This window comes from Amblyomma maculatum, chromosome 7, assembly GCF_055883805.1.
Source record: "Amblyomma maculatum isolate TAMU_Amacu chromosome 7, ASM5588380v1, whole genome shotgun sequence".
In the NCBI taxonomy this organism is placed as follows: domain Eukaryota; kingdom Metazoa; phylum Arthropoda; class Arachnida; order Ixodida; family Ixodidae; genus Amblyomma; species Amblyomma maculatum.
Genome location: NC_139350.1, coordinates 70,925,122 through 70,945,820, shown reverse-complemented (window position 1 = coordinate 70,945,820; position 20,699 = coordinate 70,925,122).

Genomic DNA, 20,699 nt, shown 5'->3' with positions numbered 1-20,699 from the left:
TTACGGGCACGCACGGAGCGTAGTACGACGACACAGATGACGCGCGCACAGTGTATCTGAAGAACGGGCAAAGAGCCAAGCAGCGGACGAACGATGCTCGAGGGGAGCGCTCGGATGTGGGCCAAGCCGGAAAGTACGGACCGCCTTGCGGGACAGAGCAGGCTGCAACCGCGCGCCAGAGACCGCGTTTCGCTACGAGTCGCGGGATGCCTCTCCCTGCTGTTTTGTTGGCTGCTCCCTTCCCTCCCGCAACACGCCCTTTCCACGCGCGCCCGCGCACAGCATTTGGCAGGGGGCGCGGCTGTCGGCAGTTGCCTGACGACGGGCCCGCTCGGTCGGCAGCGGTGTCCGAAAGGACTGTGCCGGACAGAATGTACTCACGCGGCTCGTTTCATTTTTGCTGCAGTCTTAGCTAGTTATTTCATCCTTCACCGATTTTATTCACAAATCTCTTATTTTGCAGTTTACTACTACTTGGTCATGCGCGACATGCCATTCAATCGGTGATGGTCTGGAATGGGTTGTGCTACTCGAAGATTTTACCAACTGTCCAGCATGCTTTGCGTGTGACCGGTGAACCAAATTACCGGTAGGTAATTCTATTCGCTGAAGAATCACAGTTGAAAAGAAAATCACTATGTGCCGAATTTACACTTTACGTATATTGTTGAAGAATTTTTTTTCCCCGAGCGTGTGCAAGGAATGTCCAATTTGCATGCTCTCTGGTTCGTATGCGAAAACCGCAGTTAAGGCGGCTTGCGCTGAGGGAAGGAAGTTGTAAATTTTGTGGGCACTGGCGCACCTACTATATACGTGTAGCGTCATGTTTTTTGTACCAGCGTATAATTTTGTCAATAACACTAAATTGATTTCTACTTGTTAAATCAGTTATTACTGACATAAAGTGACGAAAACAGCTCATAAATAAGCACTTGGCGTTTCTTGGGGTTGTAGGATAGCAAAAGAGCCGTTTTTATCACCACCCGAGGAGGAAATGTCCTTTGAAGGTAGAATTGGCGTACAGCGGTGATCAAATGTTCTCAGGCTGCTCCGAAAAAAACAGGGGGCGAATGCTATCCGCTATCGCGGCGCTGCAACTAGATTTACGCCCGCCTCGCCGAAAGCCGGAAGAGAGGGTGTGAGCTGAGAGGACACCAGGCCCCTTCTTTCTAACTCTCCTCTATGACAAAGCAGTGAAAAAGATGCAGTGCAGCGTATCTCGGGGCGACGACAGTTAGCCAAAGTGAAGCGTGAGCTGGCGTCCGTATTTGTCCGTGTCGACGCAGGTAAAGCATGTGAGAACCCGCTTATGTTGTTTGTTAGCACCTGCTGATGACCTTTCGGCAAGGTATTCCAAAAACACTCAGTCGCTCCTTCCTGAAATGAACGAATCGCACTTGAACGCAGAGATGTTCGCAGCCCAGTGGCAACGCCAACTGCAAACACATTCCAGAAAATTGAGGGAACCGCAGATATCCACGATGTTATTCTGCGGCAGTGATGAATCTATCGGTCTTTTCGATGAAAAGCGGAAGACCTAGATTCGAGGGATGCGTTGAAGCGCACCTCGATTAATCTAAACTTGGCTACATGAATACGTGTTGTGAAATGCATTGATTCGCCTCTTGTTTTCTCACAATATGATTCGCTTATCATTTTCATGAGAGCAGAAAGGCGGGTGCAAGCTCAGAAAACATAGCCCTGATATTTCATACTGTGTACAAATGCATTAAACACTGTGCAGAATGGACGTAAACTCGTCCTAACACCCAAACGTACGCTGGTCTTCACGTACGTGTTCGCTGCCTTCATTGCGTAATGATACTGAACACATTCGTTAATACAAAGCTAGATTGAGCGAACTTAATATAATGCAGTTACAAACTCATTCAGACACACGAGCAAAGAATGCGTGCTCTGCTCTTATTTGTATGTTGTCAATGCGCAACAAGTGAAACAATTCAAGAAATATGGCACCTGGAAAAGCACATGATGGCCCCGCCAGCCGCGAAAGAGCTGATGTCAAAATAAACGAGCAACATCGTACGACAAAGAACCGAAAGTATACATACAGGGAAGAACACGAAGGCCAACTAAATATTGACGCCAGTGCCACGCTTCATTCCAGCGAACGATCGTCTTCCTCGACACGTGCTGCAACGGAGCGGAATCTGCGTAAGAAACTACGAAGAGAAAAGGCACGCACCGGCACTCTTTATAACTGCTTTTTCATTAAGGAAAATAAATTAGAACTAAGCTACCTTACCGATCTCAGCACATCCCCCGTTGCCGGCGCGCATCTGATAGCGGCTGCGTGTTAGCGCGCATCAGCTGCGGCCTAGCTATTCCGTGCTTCAAGGAAATTTTTGACCACCCCGGCACACCTTATTTACAAATCAAAACAAAACCTAGCAGCGTACTGTGTAAGTAGTCCAAAAGTCTAAAGTACCGATAAATTTCTTAGGGATCACGCCAATGACCCCAAGGAAAACACAGGGGAACATCATTTCTTGTGCTGATGAATGCTAAATAATGCTTTAATCGAGGAGATAATCAAAGATATTGCTGCGAAAGAAACAAAAACAAAAGGGGGGGGGGGGGGGGGCTTCAGTTGAAGATTGTTTGAATCTGAGCACCGCGTCCACTTTGGGCAGCGCGATCGTGAAAAAAAAGGGGGGTGCTGAGAATCGAATAATTAAGACAGATAATAAAAGAGAAGCAAAATGTTTACTTTGAGAGGGAAATCATGAAGTAAGTGTCGCAAAATATTTCGAGGCTGTACCTTCCTGTTTAAAGCTAGAATAGGTAGCTTTAGAACCAGGCAATATGCAGCGATGAGTAAAAATAGTCAACGCCCCACCGCAGTGGCTCAGTGGTTAAGGCGCTCCACTGCTGAACCCAAGGAAGCTGCTTAGATGACGACAGCGACGGTCGGTTTTCAATAGGGGGAAAAGGCATGACGTGTGCAGTGCGATGTCAATGCACGTTAAAGAACCCCAGGTTGTCGATATTTGCTCAGCTTTCCACTACGGCATTCCTCATAGCCTGAGTTGCTTTAGGGCGTTCAATCATTTAAACCAAAGGCAAATAAATTTTATAAGCTTTCCGTTTAACAATTTATTTATAGAAAGGAAGCTGTACAATATGAGCATCACTTGTCCTCAATGTGTCTTTTCATTTCAGTCCACCTGTTTCATCGTGTCAGAAGCCTGCGTCTTCTTTCCACAAAGAAAGCTTTCGATAAATTTTGAGGACGCGTTTTTTGCGTTCCCGCACACCTAAGTTTGTGGAAAATCGACGACCGGGAGTGGGGCACAGAGATGAACTTCGGAAGAAGTGTCATATGAACGTCGAGGTGAGTGTTCCAGCGCCACAGATCTATGTCATGAATTACAGCTCCTTTGCTTCTTAAGACCTAAGAATAAGGATCACTGTTTATGCTGCTCCTTGGCACAAGCTTTAGACAGAACAGATAAGTGTACGTGACACTTTGGCAGCTACTCTAGATTCATTCGCGCCCTTATTATAGTTTAGTTAGAGTATATTGCGTTGAGTGCGATAACCCAGGCGTTTGCTGTCCATTGAAGAGATAAGCCTGCAAAAAATCAATAAATAACTGACTGAGAAATGACTCCTGTCAAATCAAAACAGCCTACGCGTGAACATGGGCGTACTAATTGGACGCATGCACGTGTAGACAGCTGCTTGAAGGCCTGCTGCACGCACATACATCGATGTCGATCCGCTAGGGACCTTCGGGGAGGAGGGAAAAAGTAGCTCCATGATCACACAAAACTTGCCCTATGAAAGAAGAACAGTTTTTGCCGCTCGATGGACCTAGTGCATTCAGAAGGGGGGAGACTATGCAAGAAAATGACGCTATAACCAGAAAAATTGAAACAGAATTCTAGAACATGCTGTTTTGCACAGCGTATCACTAGATCAGAGCAATCGAATATCCGGAGGTTTTTCCCTTAGCAGGCCTGCATATTTTGCTACATATTCTCAAAAAGGCACTTTACTGCTTCCTATATCTTTCAAATTACTAGTTGTGAGAGCAGGATAAATCCTCGGAAGTAAATTTTGCAACCCTTTGGAAGTTTATACCATTTCTATCGTCATCATCCTGGCTACACGTACTACAAGGCAGAGGCCTTTAGACATTTATCTCTCCTATTAACCCTTTCTTGTACTGTCTGCATCCACATAATGCTCGCAAACTTTCTCATCTCACCCACCCACCTGAATGTCTGCCACCCTTTGCTTCGACTGCCTTCCTTTGCCATACACTGTGTCATCCTTAGCTACAATTCGTTAAGTCGCATAATATCCCCTGTCGGTGCCCATTTCTTCTATATCTTCATCAAGGGATGTAACGAAATCTCGGATTTGCCTCCGAGTTCAAATGTGCCTCAGGAAGCTGGGCCTATTTATTATGTAGTACACCTGCATTTGTGAGCATAAATTGTAGAATAAAAAGTGTAGGTAATTATTCACTTACTCTCGCTGAAGAAAGCAGGAAGAGAAGTTGATATTTCTGCGTAGCGCGTAGCGTAGAAAACTTTAAACATATTCCGGTAGGATGCGAAGGTAGCCTTTGTCAAAAGTTTAGAGCCCAGAGGGCTTGCTTTTAAGACGTATGTTATGGCTTCTTTAACAATCGTGGAAGTCCCAGCCTTTGGAGAGGGTAGGACGAAAAACCTTCCTGCCTTCAGCAAGTTTGGAAACCTGGGAATGCATTACGAGCCACATAGTATGGCCCAGAATTAGGCTCCCTGGGCTGTAAACTATTGACAAAGGGTGTAGATATATAGATATGAAGGACGACATAGCTTTTCGATGCTCTTCACTGTATGGATAGTAGAAGCAAAACTATTCAGTCAGCATAAGAAATAAAGTGAAGACTTGCATAGATGACGTAATAGCGAAATGGAGTAATTGCACGAACCGCCACAGAAATTAAAAAAAAAAACTATAGCGTAGAACACATAGTATAAAAACGACGCGTATAAAATTCAAGATTATTTAAAACAATGAGCAAAAGATAAGAAAGATTGCGAGGATAAGATCGCCGTCGCTGCCACAGAACAGGAAAGCTGGAGAGATAAGGGAAATGCTTTTCTTTAGCTTTGGGCCAAAGATATTGCTGATGACGAGGAAGCGCCCAGGTAAACAACTCTTGGACACTTAAGCCTCGCCTTAATGGTATGCAATGGCGGCCTGTGGCTTTCTCTAATTACACACATGGTCATTTGCGTGCACTTGAACCCCTGTGTTTTCCAGAGCAGGACATGCATGCTTCGCGCTTCCTAGTTTGTAGCGTGTCTGGATTGGGCAAAATTGTCGTGCGTTCGAATCCCGAATAAAATTTTATAATTTTTTTTTTCAAACCAAACAATTGCTTCATGTATTATTATCACAGAGACATGCGGTGTCCTTAATTTGTCAATATTTGTCACGCTTTATTCGCTTTCACTCTACGCCTGAAGTAACGTTTCACATTAACGGGGTGAGCTACTTGTTACTCAGACGCAAGGGCATGTGGCTGTAGCATCGTGACCCTGTACAGCAATCAAATTTTTTCTTTTACGACCAACGGCGGCGGCTTTTCTACGATAAGGCTCCCGAAGCTTTCGCGGAATAAAGAAAGGTGCGCTTCATAATGAAACCCTTCAATTTACTCTGTAAATTGAATCTATGCAAATATACTGACCATAAAATCCCCCAGCCTATTTCTCTTTGTGCTCGTTTGCGTTCAAGTTCGTCCTACAAACTTTTACATATCCGTCCTTCTACTCTCCACCGTTCATTCATAAGTGCAAAATCTTATGGGAAGGGACTGCGCCTTGAATAAAATTCTCTAGAGAAATTAGTGAGGTACCCATTTATTAACCGCATTCGGCAAGCTCTGGATTTAGAGCTTACAAATTCATTGATATCACAGGCAGTTGTGCTCGTCTGCACGATCGTGTCCGTGTCTCGCAGTTCGCGCTGTTCGCGCTGTTTAACCTTTGGACTACACCCCCCGCCTCCGAAAAGCACTACACCATAGAGGGGCCAATATCCACCCTGTGCTGTCGGCCGATGATGTCGGGATGGTATTAGTCGAGAAAGTACCGCAAAAGTAATGAGACATCCTGCCGTTAAGGAACAAGGATAAGAAAGTGTTAGAAGCAAGGCAAAGCGTAGAATCAGCTGATCAGGATCTGTCGGCGATAGGGCTGTTGAAAGAGGGTGCAAAGATTTTGCTTGGAAAACTGGCAACCCTGTATACGCATTGCCTGAACACATCGAGCATATTTAAACCTTGGAAGGACGCTAGGTTTATTGCAATCCATAAGCAAGTGGATGCCAAGGACACGAAAAATAAAAGACTGATCTATTTAACTGTTCTTTTCCTAAAATGTATTTTCTAACGTAATCGTTAATAAAATCAGGCCAACCATAGTCTTTCTAACGGAGGAATAGGCAGGCTTCTGTAATGGTCCGATAGTCATCTGCCACGCTACATTTCATGCTAGAGCAAAAAGGTTAATTATGAGCAAGCCATTTTGTATAGCCTCCATAAATTGTAGAAATGAAACACTGCAATCAGTGGAACCCACACGAGATATGAAAGCTCTGTCGAATCAGGGTGTCATCAAGGCAGATTTACAAATACCGGAAATACTGGAGACATCTATAGCAGCTGCATAGTCACGATACTGATCTATAAAGAAACTAGAAATAATCCCAATTTACAGATATGTTCGGCTCGAGACTCAAACATTCCAATTTTCCAGTGCTATTCGCTGCTTGTTTACATGAAGTATTAAACGACATGGGTTTGGAAAAGCTGGGATATGAGTTGAGAATGGTACCTCAATTCTGCGATTAGCGCACGGCATTGCCTTGCAAGTAGCTCGAGGAACGAATAGTAAAGAATGGTCACTGATCTGGACTGGGTAGAGAAGGTTATTGGGTTTAAGAATTAATATGCAAACAGAAGAACTGGTGAATAGAGTCGTGAGGAACCGTACTTTACGAGAGTAGCGAGACACTGAAAGTGGCAAATGGTTACATATACATGATGCAGGTGGTGTCTGTACGTGTAGATCACGAAAGTGAAATGAGTGGAAGGATGATAGACCGCATTTGACACGTAGTCTCGAGTTATTAATTGCAGTTTCTTATTAACCGTCAAAATCAAAGTGCATAGAGCTGCATCATATCGGTACGCGCTCATGGGCAATAACCTTTGGGTATCGGAAAGGAATGAATTCAATCTGAGGGCAAAGCAGTGATTTATGGGAAGTTAAAAACTGGGGATGGAACATTAAGTAACACGAAGACGGCTGAGTGGGTAAGACAACACATGCTATGTAGCTATTGCCTCTAAAATGAAGTTGAAATAGGCATTGGTAGGCTATCCAAACCGATGTCAAGATAAAGAATGGTTTGTTAAGTGTGTGGGAGTGCGTCCTGAGAGAAGCAAAGTGTAACAAGCGCTAGTACGATGTTAATAGGGCAGAAAAAATGTGAACGTTTTTTGTAGACAAGGCTGCGAAAGCTGACACAAGGCTGGGTAAATTAAAGGCATAAGGGACAGCTAGGCCTTCGCTTTGAAGTGGTTTTAATCAGGCTGATCATAAAGATGACCTCCTGCCTCCGAGGTTGGCTGCAAACGACACTAGACACGATCACGTCTATGTTTTTGTCTGCTTTTCATTTTTACTCTACTCATCAAACTTTCAGTGTCACTGTTTATCCATCTGTCTCTCTATATCTGTGGCTGCACGTCGTCCTGTTTCTTCTTGCCTCAATTATTCTCAATAGGCCTTTCTCTTTCTGTATTTTGCGGTTTCTCTCTTTCTCTGCCCGTTTCTTTTTCTATCCCTCTGTCAATATATCGGTGAATCTTTCTCTCAGTCTCTGCTTTGTCCTTTTATAAATATCACTGCCTCTCAGCCATTGTATTTTTAGCTTATTATTATTTTCAGCCTCGTCCTATCTAGCTGCCTTCCTCCATTTCTGTGTCTGGCTTACGGTTTCTCCATTAGGAGGAGGCCAATAGCCGCTGTAATAAAGGAGATTCTTTCTTTTTAATTCACGATCTTGATCAGTCGGAAAATATTAGCGCCACAGTTTTATAGCTGAAAGGGCATTCGTTACAAAGCAGAATGTAAACAACCACATCCCACCAATGAAATTTGAAGAAACTATATCCGAATTTTGCACAATGGAGCAGAGTGCATCGAAATCGGAGTTCATTGGTTTGAACTTCATCACTGAAATGTGGTTGCTTTTCTTCATTCCAATCAGTCATATTTTGGGCATAAAATTATTGCTCCAATATTGCCCGCTTTACAGCACCAATAATTATTAGAAGCATTGCCTCATCTCCCTGTTCGTTTCAATTACTGTTGGCTTCAATCATACGCACTTCAAAACAGGCCCTTAATGTTTCTACCTTTATTCCCCTTTTTTCCTCTGCATTCTATCTTTCCTCCAGTCCTTCTCTTTTTTGTTTGTGCTTCTTTTCCTCCAATTTTGTAAGTATCTGTCTGATTATAAACTGCTCCGTTACTTTCTTTCTTTGACCTTTGCTATCTTTCACAGTCTGGGTCTTACTTTGTCTCCGTATGTCCAGACGTGCGCCTTTCACTGCCTGCGTATACCTCACTAACTGCCTAAATAGCCACCTACCAGTCCCTCTGCCAATTTTCTTGACAAAACGTCGCAGGCTCGGTGGTTGGCAAACATTTAGATTCAGTCATAAATGGTACACAAAAAAGTATTCAAAAATGTCTGAATTTTTGTACCAGATGTGGCCTTGTTGCTGTGCCCTCTCTTAAAATGATTAAATTTTCACATCTGTAAATTTTTGTTCGAACGTAACTTCACCGTCGGAATTAATAGACAATAAAAAACATGCTAAATAATATTGCTGACATCAATCATATATTTTGGACGAGATAAAACCTTTACAGGTTAGCATTAGAGCTCTCCCCGAACGGAGCAGCCGCTGCCTCTGACGCTAAATTGTGCGATCGTGTGGTGTGACCCAGTCCGTCAGTCACCGTATGGGGCACGCCAGCCCCCTCTTTTGTCTCCCGATCCAATGCAGCAATGGCAGTGTGACACCGTTTCGATCTCCACTCTCGCTCACCCGTCGCCTAACGCCCTCTCTTCCCCTCTCCTATCCCCTTTTTCCTCTCTATCCTCTGTTTCTCCACGCCCCCACTCGTCGACTCCCCGCTCCTGAGACTGCCGACGTCATTTTTTTCCTCCACTTCGTCTCCTGGCAAGGGAGGCTTCAGACGGGCGTACGTGTGCGCCATGCCGGTTCTAATGGAGAGATTTAGCTTGCCAGAGACAGACAGACGTAGACGTATACCTATTTGCCGGACCCCTCCAGCGCACGCGCATTGACAGAGGTGAGTGAAATCGCGGCCACTGCGTGGGAGGGGTGTCGGTAAACCGGTATACGCCTGCGTCAACCCGTCTCCGGCAAGCAAAATTTCTATAATGTTCAGGTAATGAAGACCTCAAGGGTGGCCCTGTAGACACGGTAAAAGAAAGTAAAACGGGTGCAAGGTTAAGGAATGCAAAATAGACATTGCACTGCACTAAAGAGAAAAAAACATCTCTACATATCCTCCCAAATCTCTGACATAGACGGCAATTTAAACATCTTCTTTAGCTGGAAGGAATTACCGGATGTCGGCCTCTGTTTCCTTTATTTCGAAGGGAAAATACACTGAAAGAGCTGGCGGCTGCATTATGGTACCGAGGGACGTTCTCAGCCTCATATCTAATCTATGAGAAACACAAATACAAGGCATGCATCTACTCAACAGATCGCAAGGGCTCTAACACGCGAAATTTTGCAACCGCTGCAAGTGAACAATCTACCTGATTAATAATGAACACAGACGTAATTTTCTCCACTGTGGTGCTGCGTACTATTTGCATATTCTGGTGGCTTTCAAGCTGATTGTAACAAATGGTGGATGCGAAAGATAGTTCACCGCGAGTTTAGTCATGCATTCTTCCATATTTTGTGCCGCATTACGAACCAAGACTAAGACCTTCATGTGCCTAAATTTACTAGGCTTAAATGAGTATTAAATGCTACAACTTGTTCAGAAAGTGCTTTTTATAAATGCAGAGAAACCATGAATGAGTGCTTTTTATCTAAGGGGTAACGGAGATAGCCAAAATATCTGTTCCCCTAAAGAGTGGCGGAAATAATTCTTCTTCAGCCATTCGTTTGCTGTGGTTCGTCGTCTAACCATACCTGCGGAATTCAAATATAAGTAGGGGCAAAGTACTGTGCAAGATGAGTGGATATACAATGGAAGAACTTTAAAAAATACATCAATGAAACATGTTTATGCGTATCTAGGAAACTCATTCTCCTAAGGAAGAATGTACAGCCATGGACAGAATTTTGCGAGATGCCAGAGCATCGTTTTAAAACTGCTTTGTTGTCACTAGGCGGCAGTGTCGAAGCTATGCTGAGTGATTACTAGGCGCATGCGCGTTCAGTAGGCTCCCAAAGCCTCGCTGGGCGGAGCTGCGGCTCCTGATGGGCAGCGCTATCTGTGACAGAAAAGTATACAAACTGGGACGCCGCCGGCTCAGCTCGCTGCCTTCGCAGTGTGCGCCGCGCGCTTTCTCAAGCGTGTGCACGCGCCCTGACCCGTCTACGCCGGCGCATCGCAACATACCGTCTGCATTCCGTCTTGATGATTGGGTAAACTGCCGCGGACTTCCGTGAAGTAGACTCAGTTGAAGACGATAGACATTTTATTCACGTCTGCACTGTAGAGCAAACGACACACAGCGATGAGTAATTATTGATCGTGAAATGCGCTTCCCACGAGAGCGAAAACAGTGTAGGAAGTTATCTGGAGGCAAGTCCGCTGTGTAATTATATTGTCGTGTACAGTATGCTTACAATATGCAAAAGTATTATCAGCACTGAAATAAAGCAGCTCTCTCGCTGACCATCTTTGGGCTGTAGCACGGGACCAGTATACGGTTTTGTTTTTATATTATGACATTACTGAAGCAAATCTTCCAGTCGAAGAATAAGTATCCAGACTAAAAGAGGTGTTCCTTCAGAGACACGAACGCTAGCAGACTCAAAAGAGCATGCGTGCTCCTTCCACTGCAGGCGACATAATCGGCTCGCTGGCTCGGGAAGCAGGTGAAATCCAAGCTCTGTGAAAGCTGCTGTACTTTACAACCGTCTATTATTTAGGTTCTTATTAAATGTTTGTGCTTCATTTATGATAATTGGTTTGCAGTGATGAAACCTGTTACGTGAATGGGGAGCTTCGAGCGAGTATAGATCGAACCATAGGTGTGCCTTTGTATTGGCGTTCAGACATATTTTCAGACATATTTTCGTGATTGGCCAATTTGCGGAAATTTATGAAAGCTTCTCAGCAAGGCATGTTTTCCAAGAAAAAAGGCCTCGTTCCTCTATATATTCTGTCGTTTTAGAATTGAAAAGGCAGGTGTTCTTAGGGCACATGCACGCATGCGAGTCGATCGAGGACGTCACACACTGGATATCTGTTGATTTGGTCGATTTCAGAGCACTCACCACAGCACAGAAAATCTGAAAAATAAGTTACACGCGGGGAGCGAGACGCAGGAGGATCCTCCACCCCTTTGATTTTCTAGGCATGGTATTCAACGACTGTGCTCTTTCGATACCTCTACAAGCCTTATTTGTCAAAGTCAACATCAAAGAATGAGGCAATTGTCTATTTTCGTTTACATAAAGAATGTGACTTGTCTCGGAACCTGGTCATGCGGCTGGAAAACAGGTCTTGCGGAAACGCTTCCAAAGGAATCTGCATAGGGAACCTGCACTGCCTTGGTGGCGCTGCCATTGGTCCGCAGCGCGCCCTGAAATCGCCGCTGTTAGCCCCTTGGTTCGTGATAAATGACCGAGCATATTCAGCACCATTACAGATACGCGTATTACAGATAACGCCCTTGTCGAGGCGCTCCCGATGTAGCCCGGTTATCTGACACATGCCATGCAAAGCTTCGACACAGCGTGCACTCTGATCCCTGTAATCTCATGCATGCGGCGTGAAAACGCCCTACGGAAGCGGCTCAAATGTATTTGCTCTTCTCGCTAGGATATGTGTTATGGCTCGGCGATCGATACCGCAAAGTCCCTTCCAGGCTGCCTATAGTTTCATGCGTGAGCCTCGTCGTTTACCACTGCCTCTGCTGTTATGACAGCCTAAAACACAATACTACTTGGTACCTCCGTTTTCCAAAGGCGGAAACGTTTCTGTATCGCAAAATAACCGCCAGGCGCAACTCGATCGGCGCGAATGCGCAGGAAGCTATAGCGGAGCATCCAAGGTAGATATACCTTGGAGCATCTGCTCTGGCGGCGTCCCGCGGCGTTTCATATTTCGCCATAGCGCGGGAGTAGTATAGTAGTAGTAATGCACTTTATTTGAGACTAAAATTAAGCGTCCAACAGGTCAGCTGCCTGTTGTGCCAAGGCTAGTTGGTCCTTCGGTGAAGAATATTCCAGCCATGTACGCCAGGGGGGTAGGGATAGTATGAGGATTGTATGGTGGCAGGACAGAGGAAAAGACAGTGTTCAAGGTTCGCGTAGCTGGAGGGGCAGTTAGGGCACGAGAGGTCAGCTCGCATGTGATAAAGGTAGAGACGCGCCGGGGTAGTGAGGAAATGTGATTGTATTTTACGGAGGAATCTGGTTTGGGGGATAGTAAAGGCTGGGTGGGGCGCCGGAAGATGGGCAAAATCTTCCTTTAGTTGCGGGTAGTGTTCTTTTAGGGTCTGTTTTAGAGCGTGTGCCTCGTCACTTGTCGGTGGGCCGACATAGGGGATTACCGGTGCCCGATTATGGAAATCGTGGGCGATCTGATTACACAGCTTATTTCTGGCGATCCCTGAAAGGCAAGAGGGCCTCTACGAGACTCTCGTAGGTCAACGAGTATGGTGCGGTTGTGGATGGATTGAAGAGCGTTTTGTGAGTCTGTGTACATAATGTAGTTGTTTTTGGAGGGCATTTGCACGAATGTCTGAGCGATCAGCACGATGGGCGGGATTTCAAGCGTGGTTGAGCTGTGAGGGCTGCTAATAGGTGCACACGTATGGCATATGGGGTCCGGAAGATGCGGGGAATGGATGACATATGCGTCGGTGCCGGTGTCTGAAATGCGTAAGGCGTCTGTGTACGCCACCCTAATCATCATCATCATCATAAGCCTGACTATACCCACTGAAGGGCGAAGGCTCTCTCATATTTCTCCAATTAGCCCGGTTCTGTTCCAGCTGCATCCACTTGACCCCTGCGAACTTCTTAACCTCACCCCTGTCGAATGTTTTACTTGACTTAATATAATAAATGCACATAGTTTATATTCAAACACGCTGGCCGAAAGATGTAAACAACAGCTCCACAACAACTAGCAAGAACTTAACTCAATAGCAGAATTAAGTACGTCAACAAGCCTTCCTAACTCACGTTTTTCACAACCATGGAGAATTCCCTTTTCACGCACCGCTTTAGGCCAACAAATGCTCCGTCACTCTTTATCAACTTTACTGAACAAACTTCACAGCAGACAAATTGACATTAACTGCACTAAGATCTCTAAGCTCAACCTTTTTCTAGATGAGCAATTATTAATACAGTAATTGTATGAACACTATTGGAATTGTACAGTTTTGTATTGCTTTACCTGATTGAATACTATACCGCTGTGTTTTTTTCTATTACTGTACCTAGAATTGTATAAAAGGAAAAGTGATGTGTGAATTACTTTATTTAGTTTGCCTTGTGCAATTTTCAATTTTGTTTTCTTCTGTACTATAAATCTGCTTACTGTTAACCGTGCTAAATATAACCGTGTCGTTACTGTATGCAATGTAAAAGGGGCGCGAACGCGATCAAGTGATCTTGTTTCACTTTTTAATCGAGCCCCCTCCGTTGTTTCAACGGAAATAAACTCAATTTGAACTTTCTGCCGCCCCCTGCTACGCTTTCCTTCCCTTGGAATCCAGTTTGTTACCCTAAGCGACCATCGGTTATCCTCTCTTTGCACTATATGTCCTGCCCATGCCCATTTCTTCTTAATTTCCACTAGAATATCAGTAACTTAAATTATTTCTCTGATCCACTCTACACGCTTCCTATCTCTTAATGTTACCCCTACCATTTTTCGTTCCATAGCCCTCTGAGTTGTCCTGAAGTTTAGTACGCCACCGTATGAGTGGAGAAAGGAGGGTTGTGGTTGGTAGATTGGGCCTGTCGACGACCGTCATGGAGCCCCGGCTGTATGTGCCGAGGGATGGGTTCAATGCGGTGGTTAGAGGGGTGTGCAGTACCGGGTAAGTGGAAAGGAAGATCAATTCGGGGTTTTCCAGCCTCCCGCAGAATCCATCGACCCTGTTGCGTGCTGGACAAGCATACTAGCTGGCGTTCCCGATGGAGATTGATCGCAGGAAGAGGCAGCAAAAGGCCTGTTTTGTAGAGGCGTAGTTTAGACGTGTGAACTGGGAGATGCAGTGCGGCTTTGTATAGAGTGTTAAGTGCTGCACTGAGCTTGGCAAGGTGTTGCTGTGTAAGTGTAAGGTAAGTTATGTAGTAGAGGATTTTGTTTAGGACTAAGGCGTGTGTTAGCTGCGTGGCACGTGACTCACTTAGTTCAGCATGACGAATAACTACCTGCCGAACCAAGTGAGTAACTTGATGACATGTGTTAATGGCTTGTTGAACGGAGGGCGGGCTTTGTTTCATGTGAACGTGCATACCGAGAACCGGGCATGAATTGACTCGGGGTACTGGTTGGTTATTGGTGTGTAGTGATATGAGTGCCTGGGTGGTGCGTTGAGATAGTGTGTGCGTGAGGAGAAGGAGTTCGGATTTTTCCGGTGCTGGTTGAAGTCCGATGTGAGACAGAAAAGAGGAGACGAGGTCAAGGCCTTGCAGTAGCGTGTTCTCGACATCTCCGGGGACCTGCGGGTACACCAGAGTGTGATATTATCAGCATAATATATGATGCAGATTGGGGACGGAGGCGAGCTTTCTGGCTAGAGCGGTCAGGTCGATGTTAAAGAGAGTAGAGTAGAGCACAGCACCTTGCGGAGTGCCACGTGTTAAGGCGATTGGTTCAGTAACAGCCTCTTGTAGTCGAAATCGGGCCGTCCTGTCCTGCAAAAAGTTACGGAGGTAAGTATATATGTGTTATGCCCGCAGTTCGTATGCTGTAAGGATTCGAGCATGTGATCATGACTGATGTTGTCGAATGCTTTGCGAATGTAAGGTGTAACCAAGGCATGTAGCTGAGCTGAGGGGGCCTGGAGGAATGTATGTTCGAGGAAGGGGAAAAGGTCTTGCGTCGAGACGTGAGAACGGAACCCGATTAGGAGGAAGTCGATGGCGCCGAGATGCTCCTGAAAGCGGGTTAGAACCATCCGTTCCATAGTCTTTCTCACGCATGAGGTAAGGGAGATGGGACGAAAGTTTTGGAGAGTAGACAGTTTACCTGGTTTTGGAATAAGGACAATGGTCGAGGATTTGCACTTGTCGGGAAAAGTGCCCTCAGATCAGTGTTCGTTGATGTGAGAAAGAAGGGTTTCTTTGTCGGGGTCGGGAAGGTTTCGAAGAAGAGTAGGTGATGAGGTCCTCACCTAGTATTGAGGAGTGGAAATTTTGTGCGAAAGCAATCAAGCTCATTGAGAGAGGAAGATTTGTTGAGATCTGCTTGAGCGGCGCCTGTGTAAGCTGGATGGGATGATAGAAGAGGTGGAAGAATTTAGAGGTTCGAAAGAGTCTCCTCTAGCTGAGCGGGACCTTGCAGAGATAGAAAATTATCGATAGTGGGGGTGGGGTTGGGTACCGAGAAGGGAGCGGAGGAGACGCCAGGTTGCTTTTTGGTGGATGGTGCCATTGATACGGTTACAAACTTTATCCCAAATAGATGCTTCAAGGGTCGAACAGTAGTGTGTTATGTCATTGTGTAGTTGGTCTAGTGTTTGCTTGAGTTAGAGGTTGTGTGGTTGTTGTCTGATTCTTCAAAGGAGTCGCTTGCGCCGCTTCCACAGGCGGATTAGCTATGGGTCGGGAGATTCAACTGGTGCGGAAGACTTTTTTGTCGTAGTTGCAGACTGTCGTGCCGAATGAAGAGTTTGGAGCCCATCTGGATATGGTGGAGTTTCAGATGAGGTGGAAGTGCGGAGTTTGCGGAATGCTTCCCAGCTTGTGAGGTGTCGGGCACTTTTTCGGTGGCGTGGAGGAAGATGGAGAGATAATAGTATGATATAGTTATCGCGGAGGCGCGTCCGTACTTTGCCGAGTGATGTGTGTGGAGCCTAGAAAGAGCGCGAGGTCAGGGGTGGAAGGTTTTTGTGTGCTTGTGCCTGTGCGTGTGTCAGGAGTGGTGAGTATGGTGAAGTGATGCTGCGTAATGAGTGAGTGAAGAATGCGGCCAGGCCATAATGTAGTCGCGTAGCCCCAACTGACGTGCGGGGCATTGAAATCTCCTGCCAGTAGCAGCTGGTGGGTGGGAGCAAGTGATGCAGTGAAAGAGAAGAGGGGTTTGAAAAGGCAGTATTTGGTGGGTCTGTTGTAGAGATTGAGGAAGCATATAGGGCGTAGTTTTGGTGAGGGATAAAATACGAAAGCATTGAGATAGGGTTGTGGCACGGTCGGGACTTCGATGTGTTCGAACTTGAGGTCTCTACTGTTGAAGGAGGAAGCGAGGGATTTGCTAGTATGAGGGTGTCCAGTCCACGGTACCAAGGGATGTTATGAGTGTGGCGTTTTTCTTGAAGTAGAAGGAAAGCCGGTAGTGAAGGGCGAGTGAGAAGCCACTGATACAGAGGTGTTTTATTTGTTCTGAGGCTACGGCAGTTCCATTTCACAATTTGTAGTGCCGTTGTGTTAGCCATTCCAGTGCGTTACCAGTGGGAGAGAACGACGACGAAGGCAGCGGTGGAGGTAGAGGACCTACCTCGGCAGCCGGAGTTGGGTGTGTACATTTGAGATTGGGAGGTGGCTTTCATGGGGGTGGTAGTGTTTAAGTGGATGGTTTTTTTCGAGGGAGTCGACGCTTGTAGGTGACTCCTCGATTCGGGAGATGAGGGGGGAGACAATGTGTTGTGGGCGCCACTGACGACAGCACCCCAAGCGGCAAGCTAACCAGGCGGATCGCCGGGAGATCCCGGCATGGGCGACCGCGCCAGACAGAGCAAAAACGGGCGCCATTAATTGATGTATGAATAAACAGTTTTGCTTGTTATATCGGCTACGTCTACCACGTGGCGGCAGCGGCGGGATAACCAACGCAGCGTGACACCCAGAAGGACAGCGAGCCCAACGTATGCGGCCACCGTGTCATGCCAGACACCCGAGGCGCAAACGAAGAGCGCGCGAGCGGCACTCCGAGAATGACGTTCAACCCGCTCGCCGTGGATCTGCTGACAAAGCTCGATTTCTGCAAGCCCGAATATTGGACACGCTGGCATCGCAGGTGGGAACGCCACCGACTCATCTCCGGTCTGACAGGACCGGACGAGACGACGCAAATCAACACATTACTCTACGCCATGGGCGAAGAAGCGGAGGACGTGCTCGCTGCTTTGAAACTGACAGATGAACAGATGGCATCATACTCCGTCGTGATGAGTGCTTTTGAAAAGCATTTCCTACCTCGAAACAATGTCATCTATGAGAGAGCGCGATTTAACTCTCGGAGACAAGAGCAACATGAAAACGTCAACGCATTTGTGACTTAACTGTTCAAGATGACCGAAAGATGCGATTACGGAACTCTCAAAGGCGAACTGATTCAGGACAGGCTCGTGGTCGGCTTGCGAGATGTAAAACTCAGCGAGAGCCTGCAACTTGAAGCAGAACTCACTCTCGAAAAAGCAATCACAGCCGCCCGCAATTCAGAGAGCGTGAAACTTCAACACAAGGAAATTCGCTCCATCGAACAGCCAGCTCTCGACATGGGAGAAGTTCGCGGCTAGACACACGTCAAAAACTCGCCGGAACGAAGCGAAGGTGCCTTTCAAGTCGCGCCCTCAACGTACACACAAGACGGGAGACGAACGCTGCAAGTGGTGTGGTGGTGTGCGTGACCACACAAAGACAATGTCCCGCGATAGACAAGACGTGCAACCAGTGTGGGAAAAAGGCCACTACGCCCGCGTCTGCATGTCTAAGCCGAAGGACGAGACCTCGAGTATCCGACAACGACCAAAAGATCTCGGAGAGCTATATCTAGGCGAAATCAAAGTGGGAGTGAACATGCCGTGGAGGATTACTGCTACCGTGAACAACTTGCCTTTTACCTTCAAGGTCGACACCGGCGCGGATGTGACTGCAATCGCACACGACCAGTACGACTAAACGTCATGGGACCCATCAAGTCAACGCAACAGCTGTTGCTGGCCCAGCTCAGACAGCGATAGCCACTGTTGGCTACATCGATGCAACAGTCACCTGGCGCAACACTCAAGTCCAAGAAGCAGTCTTCATCATCAAAGGATTAAAATAACCGCTGCTCAGTCGACCAGATATAGAATCACTTGGGAATCTACAGCGCCCTCTTGAGCTAGACAAAACCCTCGCACAATCAACTGATGTCCCCGACTTCTTGGCGTCATACCCAAAGCTAACGTCTGGGTTTCCAATGGTTGTCGCACGAAAAAAGAACAATGAGCTGCGCATCTGCGTGGACTATGGTCAACTCAATCAACAAATAATACGCGAACGTGTGCTCATGCCTAGGGTGGACGAGTGTCTTGCAAAATTAGCAGGTGCAACAGTTTTCAGCCGCCTAGACGCACGAGCAGGGTACTGGCAGGTGCCACTGTCCAAGGATTCTCGCGAATACACAACCTTCGTCACACCAGTTGGCAGGTTCTAGTTCCTGAGGCTTCTGTTCGGAATCTCCACTGCGCCAGAGTTCTACCAACGAAAAATGCTCCGTGTGGTCGAAGGACTAGACGGTGTCAGTTGTCTACAAGATGACATCATTGTCTCAGGGAAGACAACTGAGGAACACGACACCAATCTACTGCTGGTGCTGAGGAAGCTGGAAGATGCAGGTGTTACCCTCAACATCGACAAGTGCTCCTTTCGACAAACAGAAGTAACATTCTTAGGACACGTCGTAAACTCAACAGGAGTCAGCGCCGACCCGGAAAATGTCAGGGCCATAGTCCAGCTCGACCCACCATGTGATGTGCCAGATGTCTGGTCTTTGTTTGGCTCTGCAAACCACCTAGCGAAATTTCTTCCAGAGCTAGCAGACTTTACGAAGCCTCTCAGAGACTTGCTCCACCAAGACGCGAGTGGAACTGGGGCCCCGCTCAGCAGCAGAGTTTTGACAAACTCAAGCAAGCTTTAAGCAGGACGCCGATTCTCACTCACTACGATGCTCAGTCGCCTCATACATTGTCTGTGGATGCTTTCTCATACGGTCTTGGGGCTGTACTTCTAAAGAAGTTGCACGAAAAGCTCCTACCTGTGCCATATGCATCACGCTCCCTTACGGATACATAACAAAGATATGCCCAAATCGAAAAGGAGGCACTGGCAATAACATGGGCTTGCGAACATTTCCGCAAATAAATGCTGGGATCAACCTTTCACGTGGACACGGACCATAAGTCGTTAATACCGCTGCTGACGACTAAACGACTTGACGAGCTGAGTCCTCGGCTTCAATGTTTCAGGATGCGCCTTTTGGTGTACGACTACACCATGTCTCACACTCCCGGCAAAAAGGTGTACACTGCTGACCTTCTGTCCCGCAAGCCATCTGGGAAACCAGCAGATAAAGAACTCTCGAGAGTGCAGTGCGCGAGTTTGAAGAATTAGCACTTGAACAGCTCCCTGCTTCAAACCAAATGCTGGACAGAATCAGGGCAAGCATCCAGTCAGACAAAACACTTTCCAGGGTGGCTACCTTCTGCACTACATCATGGTCAACTGTTAATGGGCTGTCACTTGACCTGAAAAGGTACGTCGAGGTGGCTAGTGAGATTTCGCTCTTTGATGGGCTGCTATTCAAAGGCGACAGAATAATCATCCCGCCAGACATCAGAGTAGAGGGTCTGGAAAAACTCCATGCAGGCCACTTGGGCACAACGAGGTGCCGAGCGAGGGCAAGAGAATGCATATGGTGGCCAGGCGTAGGAAAGCACATTGAAGACTATGTGGAAACATGTCCAACTTGCAAAGAGCACAGAAAGCCAGAAACAGAACACCTGCTTCTAACCCCATTGCCAGCACACCCTTGGGACACAGCCGGCATGGACCTCTTCACGCTGGAGGGAAAGAGTATGCTGTAGTAGCAGAGTACTACTCCCGATTTTTCGAGCTTAAACAGCTGCCGAGGACAGTTACAAAAAACATAGCCCTAGTCTTGGAGCCAATGTTTGCACGGTACGGTGTTCCACCGACAATACGCACAGACAACGGGCCGCAGTTAACTTCCACACAGTTCAAAGAACTAGTGCATCAATGGGGAGCCACACACACAACCTCAAGCCCTTGCTACCCGCAGAGCAACGGTATGGCTGAGGGCTGTGCAGAGAGCAAAGCAGCTTTTGATGAAGTCTTCCAACATACACGAAACGCTGCTTGCCTACAGGGTCACACCCAGCGTGGAAGGGTTTTCACCAGGAGAACTCTT